The following is a 9,828-nucleotide window of genomic DNA, read 5'->3' on the forward strand; positions in this document are numbered from 1 at the left end:
CAGCGAGACAGGCTTGATGGGGGCTGGCAAAGCAGTGGTGGGAGAGGGAAGAGCAGCAGGAGGTGGGATTCTCGGGAAAGCATTCCCGGGACAGGCTGCGGGATGGCACCTGGGAGCGGACCCCGCGGTCCCGCAGAGCCTCGGGACCGGCTTTTCACTAGATGGCACCAGACACCAGCGCCGAGGAGGGTGCGCTGGGTGGGGGACACCCCTTCTCCGGGACACCTCGAGCGCAGCGGAGCACAGAATCATCACAGACTGGTTTGAGTTGGAAGGGACCTCAAAGCTCATCCCAAAGGCCATCAGCAGGGACACCTTCCACTAGACCAGGTTCCTCATCCAACCTGGCCTGGAACACTTCCAGGGAGGAGCAGCCACAGCTTCTCTGGGCAACCTGGGACACTGACCACCCTCTGGGTGAAAAATTCCCTAAATCTAACCTAAATCCCCCCTCTCTTACTTTAAAAGCATTTCCTCTTGCACTACCACTATGTGCCCATGTCAAAAGTCCCTCTCCCTCCGGTTTCTCAGCTCCCTTCAGGTACTGGAAGGCTGCAATGAGGTCCCTGGAGCCTTCTCTTCTCCAAGCTCTACAAGCCCAGCTCTCTCAACCTTGCTCCAGCAGAGAGGGGCTCCAGCCCCTGACCATCTCCCCAGCTCTCCTCTGGACCTGCTCCAACAGCTCAACATCTTCCTTGTGCTGGGAGCTCCAGGCCTGGATGGCCAATACTCCAGATGGGGCTCACAAGGGCAGAGTAGAAGGGGACAATCCCCTCTGTGCCCACCCCTCTTTTGATGCAGCCGAGGACACAGTTGGCCTCTGGGTCCCCATGGGGTGGGATAGATGGAGGAAGCTTGGTGTCAGGCTGGAAGCATTGCACTGCCTGGTAAGGGACATGGGTGGCTTTGCAGGGCACAAGCTGTCTCTCCCTCACGTGCTTTGTGCACCCTGCCCTGGCTGGGAAGTTGCAGCATCCTTGGGTTGCACAGCTCAGGCCTGGCTGCTGCAGGAGGAGGCTGACGAAGTGCTTTATGGAGGAGAGTATGAGCAGTGTGGGATGGGAACAGCTCTACAGGACCCTGGGGCAATGGGTGCTGCACACAGTACAGGGTGCTCTACGGGTCTGCAGGCAGTCCTGTGCACAGAAACACCACAGTCTGGGTTATTCTGGGGAAGTTTGCAATAAAGCAGATTCTAGACTTTTCCCCTATGGACTTGGTACAGACAAAGCACTATCAAAAGTCCTTCAGAAGGATCTCATCCCTCCTAGCTTCTCTGCAGCTGAATCCAAGCCTTGCTCCTTGGTCTTGTCTCCTCTCTTGGAGGTGCAGCCCCAAGCACCACCTCAGCCAGATCCTGGCACCAGTTGGGAGCACAGCACTGTCCTCTCCAGCCCTGGCAGCAGCTGAACACCAAAGAATTGCTTAAAAATTAATCCAGTGCTTGTATCTCTCCTTAAAAGTGCTAAATTGTTGGTGCACAGCCCAGAAAGCCTGTCTGGTTTGGCTAAATACCCTCCTGGTTACTTCCTAAATGACTTCACAAGGAGCTAAATGCAGCCACAGAATCATTAGTGGAACTGGACAATAATTAACAGAGCCAGTAAGCTAAGGTCCAGTTACTGTGGCACATTGAGACATGAGAAGGAAAGTCTGAGCAGGAAAGGACACAGTGAGATGCCCACCATGGCCTGCATGGAAAGCAGGGGCTCCAGGGCCTGGGACAGAGGGATGACAGGGGCTCCAGGGGCTGTGTGGAGCCTGTAAGGGTGATGCCTGGGCTTTTGCTGCTCCTTGCTCAGCTGGGTTGCAGAATCAGGGGCTGCCCCATCCTGCCCTTTGCACGAGCAAAGGGTGTTTGGCTGCTGGGTGCTTTTCCCTCCAGGGACGTTCCCAGCACAGCTCAGGTTCCTGCCAGCCCCAGAAATGCCAAGGAAAGGCTCCAGGAACCTGTTACACAAGGTGAGGGGGACATTGACCCATTGGTGGGAAGTGGAGTAATTTCCCATTGCCCAAGAGCACCTAAAGAAAACATCACTGCCTGGAGTGGGGGTACAACCTTCTGGTGAGGTGGAAGATAGAGGCCTGAAAGCTGGTGACATCTTTGTCCTCTGAGCAAGGACTACAGCCCCTTATCCCTACAGACATCAAGAGTTAGGGCTCAGTCACACATCACACAGGGGTGTTTGGCCCATGACATGGCTGTTTGGAGCTAATGCTCCTACACCAGTGGGGCCAGCCACTTCCTTCCACCACCAACCTGCTTCCCACACAGCAACAACCACCCAGAGAAGATTCTGGGGTCCAGGTGACCCTCACAGAGCCTGGCAAAGACACATCTTTGGCTGAGCCAAAGCTGTTTTCCTCACACTAGCTTATGCCAGCAGCAGGGCAGGAGCCAGGAGGGTTTGGGGCTGGGGCAGGTTTCCACTTGGAAAACCTCAGAGGATCATCCCTGGGAAGGCACAGGCAGCCCCACACCGATCTGGATTGTGCTGTAAGGTTCAGTTTGCAGGTCCATGCAGAAGCAAGGTACAGAGGGAGACCCATAGAATGGACCCCCAGAAGGGAACACAGCGTGGTTACCATGGTGGTTTCTCCTGGAGAAGCATACCTGTCTAGGAGAAAGCAGCTCTACTACCTCCAGCCTGCTTGGGGAAAGATGCCTTGGAGCATCTCCCCTTGGCTAGTCCCTCAGCCCCAGGTGTGGCTGCAGGGGACAGTTGTGCAATGGAATAATTTATTTTTGAGCAATTGAACAATCCCATTTGTACCTTGTGCAAAAGGCTTCCGGAAAATAATGCAACAGCAGAAGAAAAAATGTACAAACATTGGCACATGTCCAGCCCCATTCCCCACCCCCATCCCCCACCCTACCCAAGGGTTTAAATGTTGGTGCCCCCCAGCTCATCACACTCACATCTCAGGGACGCAGCAGCATGAAGCCGGTGGCCGCCCTCCTCCTGGTGGGGATGCTCATCTTCTGGACAGAGCTGCCGACAGGTACGAGATGCCCTGGGATAAGGTACAGGGAGGGAAAGCACAGGGGTGGGAAGGAGCTGTGTTTGGAGGGTTCCTCTGGGAGAGGAGGGGGGTGTTTGCTGGGGAACATCTCCCCTGGGACCCTCAGCCGCCAGCAGCCTGGAGCAAACAGCTTCCTCCTCTTGCAGGCAGCGCCTGGTCCTGCCCACCCGTCCGCATCACCTGTGCCATGGTCAACCCACCAAACCAGTGCTACACTGACCGGCACTGCCCACGGTCCAAGAAGTGCTGCCCAGGCTTCTGTGGAAGAAGATGCATCGCACGCCCACCTTCCCTCCCCATCTCCTATGGTAGGGTCTCAGGAACCCCCCTGCACCCACCTCCCTGGGTAGCAGAGTGGGGACACAGTGATGGTGGCTCTGAGCAGGGAGCTGTGGCTGTGTCCAGCTGCCAGAGCCCCCCACTGTCAGGCTGGTGGGGTGACTGATGGCCAGATATGTGGCCTGGGGTTACTCTGAGCACCAGACCCACCTGCTGCTTTCTCTCCCTTCCCCCAGTGTGAGCTCCTGCTCCCAGGACAGACCGACATCCTCCTCAGCATCCCTTTGCTGCTCCAGCACCAACCAGCTGCCCACACCTCTGCTGAGGCATGTCCTTCCCGATGCCAGCTCCCAGGAGGATGGGGACAGCCACCAGCCTACACTCAGAGACCACCTCTGCTCCAGGACCACCCTGCTGACAGCTGCCACACAGTGCTACATGCCACCTGCTCACCCCTCCCTCTGCTTCCCCACTGCCCTTTTAACAAATAAAAGAGTTTGTCCCAGGGATGCTCGTGATGTGCAGCTCCTTCCCCATCTCCTCCAGCCTCTCTCCAGGCCCATCCTGGCACATGCTCCCACTACTGCTTTCACCCCAGAATTTCTGCCTGGGGGAGAGGATGAAAACAGTCTGGCTGCAGAGTGGGCACACCTTGAGTGTGTTAGGGGCTGGCTTGGGGGACCAAATCCATCCAGAGACATACAAACCCCAGGAGGAGAGGGCAATGGAAGGGGCTGGAGTGAAACATGACAGGACGCTTTAGGGGACTCTCCAGGCAGCCGGCGAGGGGCCTGGGAGAGCAGCGTGTCCTCCCAGGCACCTCCTGAGCCAGGCAGGGCTATGGAGGGGGACTGACCCTGCCAGCCTGGGGGATGCAGGAGGCAGAGCCTCCCTGTGGAGACCGCACTTGAGGCATGTCTGGGCAGTAAAGGAGGGGGGTTACATAGACCCAAAGCCCAAGTGCTGCTGAGCTCCTCACTGAACTTGAGCTGATGGGCAAAATTCAGCTGAAGAAAATTGCCTGGGAAAGCCTTGAGCCAGGGCACAAAACCACAGCTCTAAGGGGTTCTTGTAACTTCTGCACAGCTGATTGCCTGGGCAAAACATTCAGGAAATGCTGAGAAACATTGACAGGAGAGAGAGAGGGAGAGAGAGAGAACAGCTTGAGGGACCTGCCCAGTGTAATAGCAGAGCCCACCATTGCCATCACACATGGCAGGGACAGAGCACCACCCAGGCTGCACTGATGCCCAGTGCCTGCCAGCCCCTCCCCAACCCCATGGCTCATGCCAGGCTTGCATGTCCCACATCATCATCTTCTCAACAAGCAGACCCAGCCCAGACTGGGAGAGGAGCCTGGTCTATCTGCACACACTGGAGAGAGAGGAGAGAGGCCCTTCACATCAGAAGGAACATCCTGCAGGCACTGCCCATAACAAGCTGCTGCTGCCTGAGGGCTGAGCTCATGGTCCCCACTGCCAGGCATGAACAAGGCCATTGGAGAGCAGCAGGAACTGGCCAGATATTTAAACAACCCACAAATACAGGAGGGTGAAACCTCTGGCTGGGGGATCAGCATCTCACATGCCCCAAGGCTGACACTGGGAGCTCCCTGGCCAAGGCTGGGGAGAGCATCTGCTGGAGTGAGTCCTTCCATGATCACCTCCCATGGAGGAACTGGAGGGAGGGAGACAAAGGCTCAAGAAGCTCTTCAGCAACTGAGAAGGAAGAAGCCCTATGGTGAAAGGTCACCTCTCTTTAGCTCAGCCCAGGGAGGGCAGAGAAAACTGGAGAGCTGGTGCAGTGCCAGGGGAGGCTGCAAACACCAGGTGACCCTGCAGGGACAGGTAGAACAAGGGCTGGGAGCTCAGCAGCCAAATTCAGTGTGAAATCAGACATTGCTGCTGACCAGTGCAGTGTCCTACTGGGAGAAAAATATCTGTGACCCTTACACCATCCCACCCCTCTGAGCAGGAAGCACTGTGCCACACAAGCCATGGTGTGACAGGGACAAAGCCACAGTGCTCCCCTGGCTGTCCCCACACCAAGGCAGCTCAGCAGCCAAGGGCAGAGAAGCCTGATTGCACATCCCACTGGTCATTAGTCACAGCTCACAGCCCTCCCTCCTCCATCAGGACCAGCTATTATCAACTATTAAGCAAGCATTTCCATACAGCTGGCTAATTTGATAATGCTGCAATTATCTTGGTTTGTTAACAAGATTAAATTGCTAATTGGTTTGATTAAACACAGAGCTCCAGGCATGGGGTGCCTCTTGGCTGGTAGGACTCATGGCCCCAATGCAGCCCAATGCTGCCATGCCCAGTGCAGCAGCTCCTCCACAGAGGCAAGGGCAAGGCAGCAGCCCAGGTGGGCTTCATCCTCCCAAAACCTGCTGCTTGAGGCTTCTGGATCTCCATGTGAAGGCCTGGAGAGGTCCCTCCTGCTTCCCTGAGACAGAGCCAGCTTTGCTGTTGTCACTACTGTCACCCAGTTGCTGGCCCAGGCAGGCAGGAGATGGCTACTGGGCCAGAGGATGCTATGAGGACACCTAGTCTGTCTCAGTCCTGCCCCTTTCTGTTTGGCACCACTGCAAGTTAGGAGTCCCTGAGGCAACACACCAAGTGTGCACATCCACCTGCAGCTGCACCAACAAATCCTCTGCCCTCCTCTCCCAGGGCACAGGTCCCTATCACCGTGCACACTGTTTCCAGCAACACCCAGCTCACCACTGCAGCTGTACTGGGAAGTTCCCATCACTGTGGGTTAGACTCCCTGGTGCCCACCACGCAGCCAGCACCCACTCAGGAGGAGCTGGGCAAGGCACCAAAGCACTCCCAGGGCAGGGTCACTGATTGTGGTAAGCTCCTGGCAGAGGGCTTTGACTGAAAACCTTCCTCCCCAGAGATGTGGATCCAAAGGAAATTCCCCTCTGGATCCTAGGTATGTCCTGCAAGACTGCAGGAAAAGCAGCACGTCCTGTGCCAGAGAGAAGATGCTTCATGCTGATTCTTCCCACACCATCTGCTTCCCCGAGGCTAGAGCAGCCTGGAGATGGAGGGATTCCTTTTCTCTGCCTGGGGGCTCACCACAGGTCAGGACTTGCTGCTGTGGGACCTTCTCCTGGGAAGAGCCAGCAGGTCTGGTGCTGGGAACATGGCCAAAGGCTGCATTCAAGGACCCAGCTTTGGGTTAGAAACATCCATCGTGGTACGTCACAGCAGCAGCACCATTGCAGGGCAGAGGTTCAGCTCCTTCTGCATGCAGCAGGTCTGGCTTACTCCATCTTCCCTCAAAACAGGGGTTCTGGGGCCAGTGACTCTTGGACTGATCCCAAAGGAAACATGCAACACTCCCTGACATCCCAGGGGATGGGATCCAGAGGGGCTCCCCAAGGAGCTGTGACCATCACAGGGGCAGCTTTGCTCCATATGGAAATACACTCTGGTCCACTCCGAGATGGAGCCAGGGCAGAGGATGGAGAAGTAAGGTCTCACCCACACCACACCCTTTGCAGACTTGAACATCATTTAATATTTTCTTAGAACCTTCTCCCTGCATATTTTATGCTCTGGCTCAGCATACTGGGTGATCAGGGTCTGAATACAGAACAGATTTTTGCTCAAGAGTGATGCAAGACCTTTTCAAGACATGATTCAACCCAACCTAATAAGAATTACTACAGCTTTGAAAACCTTTGAAAAGGGACAGTTATTTAACTAGCCTGGCCCAGGAGTGTGAAGCTGTAGTCCCAGCGGGATGCAGTGATCACATCAAATCCAGAAGGAAACCCCTGGGCTGAGCAGATCCACCCAGCAGCAGCTCTGCCCTGGTCAGGTGCTACACACAGTCCTCACCTCTGCAGAGGAGCAGTGCTATTTCTGGTGGGAAAAGGATTCAATACCATTCCAGTCCCAACCATAAAAGGAATATATATACACCTCTGCAGAAAAATAAACCATTCTCACACTGCTGAAGGTCAACAGATGTACGAATTCACTCAGTGCTTTCTCCTGTGGGATGATTTACTGATGTCCTCTTGCATTTTCTTTCTGAAGACACAGGGATGCATTTTCCCTGCTCTGGAGTCTTGCCACGAACATGCGTTGACTCACCTGGGCAGGATGCACCAGTAACCATTCCCAGTGCCCTTCCACCCTATCCAAATGCAGCAACAGGGGACATGAAGCACCAGCTCCTGCTGTGCCTGGAGGGCAGAGTGGGAGCCACATCCCAGGATTGCAGGATGGAGGGAGGCTGTGGCTGCCACCATGAAGCCTTTGAAAGAGCCAGGGTGGAAACTGTCCCTTCTGCCTGTCTCTGGCACATCACCCTGGCTGTGCACCACAGAGCAGAGGGGTCAGGCAGGGGATGGGACCATGGTCGAGGGATGCCAGAGCAACCCGCTGCGATTCCTCTGCCTAGAGTGCTGCCAAGCCTTGCAATCTGCTTGTGACGAAGCCCTTCGCTCTGGCACAGAGACAGCTCTGTGTGCCCCGTGACAGCCAAGAGGCAGCAGAGCTGTGCCGAGCTGCTTGGCTTCATCCCCAGCTCCATCCCACCAGGAATCCTCACCAGGCTGCTCTCTGCTGCAGCCACACAAGGCTGCACACCCAGAAAGCTTGTCAGATGCTGGCAGGACTTCCCTGAGCTGGGAAACCAAAAGGAAATTAAGGCAAAAAGATGAAGCACTGGTAGCAGCCTGTAGCTGGAGAAAATCCCTGCATGCCAGAGTCCCTTGTCCCCAAGCAGAAGGGAACACAGGAGACAGAAACCTTTTCCCTCAGCAGTGAGCACGTGTGAGAGCTCCGCAGGCAGCTGGGCCATGGTGCAGGCAGGGCAGGGGCTGCCAGGTCTCCTCTCCCACGGCCTCTCTGCAGCCTCAGCTCCAGGGCCAGACCCACAATCCCTCAGACAGGCTGATGTCTGCATTCAGCCAAGCAGCTGGGATGTTCTGCAAATAACATCTCTGGCAAAGGCTGGCAAAGCACTTGAAGACTCACACGAAACAGCTTGCAGAGAGGAAGCACCAGCAGCAAGCAAAGCATCTCCTGTGGGCACCTGCCCTGCAACAGCCCCTGCTCATGCACCAAACTGTGCCACAGATCCCAGCTCATGGCCCACACACATGCTCTGGGTGATAAACTCACCATCACCCCCAAATCCACCAGCATAGGCACCAGGGTACCTGTACACCCCCTCCCAAATGTAGCCACTCACCTGCAGAGAGATCTTCCCAGCTGAAACCAGTGCCTCCCCATAGCAAAGTGCTGGGGACAGAGAGGATGGGATATTTACGCTTTAAGGCAACCCAGGTGAGCTCCTGCCACTCCCCAGCTCCAGCTGTGGAGGAGAAGCAGTTTCCCAGCTCCTTTGGGTCCCTGTTAGTGGCAGCAGCATCACACGAGGGAATTCCTGCCTCTTCAGCCCTGCCTGTGCCAAGGCGCACACAGATGCTCCTTTCCCCGACAACTATGTAGGTTAATAACATGCAATGTGATTGCAAGACACAGGGAACCGCAAAGCTATGTCAATATTTAGCCGTTACACATTTGGCTAATTAGTGAGCAACCTGTGATTCCCTCTGAAGGAGCCACGGCTGCTTCGCCCCTCTCCCTCCCCTGCTGTATGTTCCCAGTTCAGATGGGATAAACATCAGCTCGTTATTTCTGGAGTTTGCTGGTCGCAAACGGTCTGTCCCAAAATGCTATTCCCAGGCACTGGATGTCAGAAATCATTATACTAAATAAAACTTCATGAATGATTCATGAAGCCGGGTTTCACATTAATCAGGGAGAGATGGGCAAAAGCAGCGCAGCACCGCAGACCCTTGTGTCGTGTTCTTGCACAGGCAGGCAAAGGGAGAGGTTTGGATCTTCAAGGCAGAAATCAGAGTTATGGTGTGAATCAGAGAAACCCCTTGGTCTCAACATGATTGGAGCTTGACCAAGCGGAGACCAAAAGCAGGCAGTGGGCTGTTGCCCAAATACCTTTCCACATCAGGAGCTCCTGTGAGTGGATCAGGTTAATGAGCCCAGGGCAGCCTGCCCTGCTGCTCCCAGCATCCTCAGAGATGCACGACTGCTTTTCACATCAGCCCTGGTCTCCAGCATGGGGCTGGGCCAGTGGTTGGGACTCACGTACTGACTCCCTGGCTCTGTGCACTATGGCCACTAAAAATAGAACAACATTTTTCTGAAATGTCATCGGGAGGCTCCTTCCAGGGCCCAGGCAAGCCCCTGGATGTCACACCATGTCCCAACACGGGCTGTCCACCCGTGGGTATTTTCTTGAAACGCAAATGCTTCTTCCACTGCTCCAAGACTTTGGAAAGAAGGCAGACATGTCCTCTCTTGTACCTGAATCTCCCTAAAAGGCAAGCCCTGGACCCCATAAATCAATCAAAGAGTGAGAGGTGCCCTCAACACAGCAATGCTGGTGGAAGGAGGCGATGGAGTGTGGGATCCTGTGTGCATTTTGCAGGAGTGAGTGCCCGTGCCTCTCCCGACCAGCGAGGCTTGGCCA

Source organism: Antrostomus carolinensis, unplaced genomic scaffold (assembly GCF_000700745.2).
Source record: "Antrostomus carolinensis isolate BGI_N321 unplaced genomic scaffold, ASM70074v2 scaffold19252, whole genome shotgun sequence".
In the NCBI taxonomy this organism is placed as follows: Eukaryota; Metazoa; Chordata; class Aves; order Caprimulgiformes; family Caprimulgidae; genus Antrostomus; species Antrostomus carolinensis.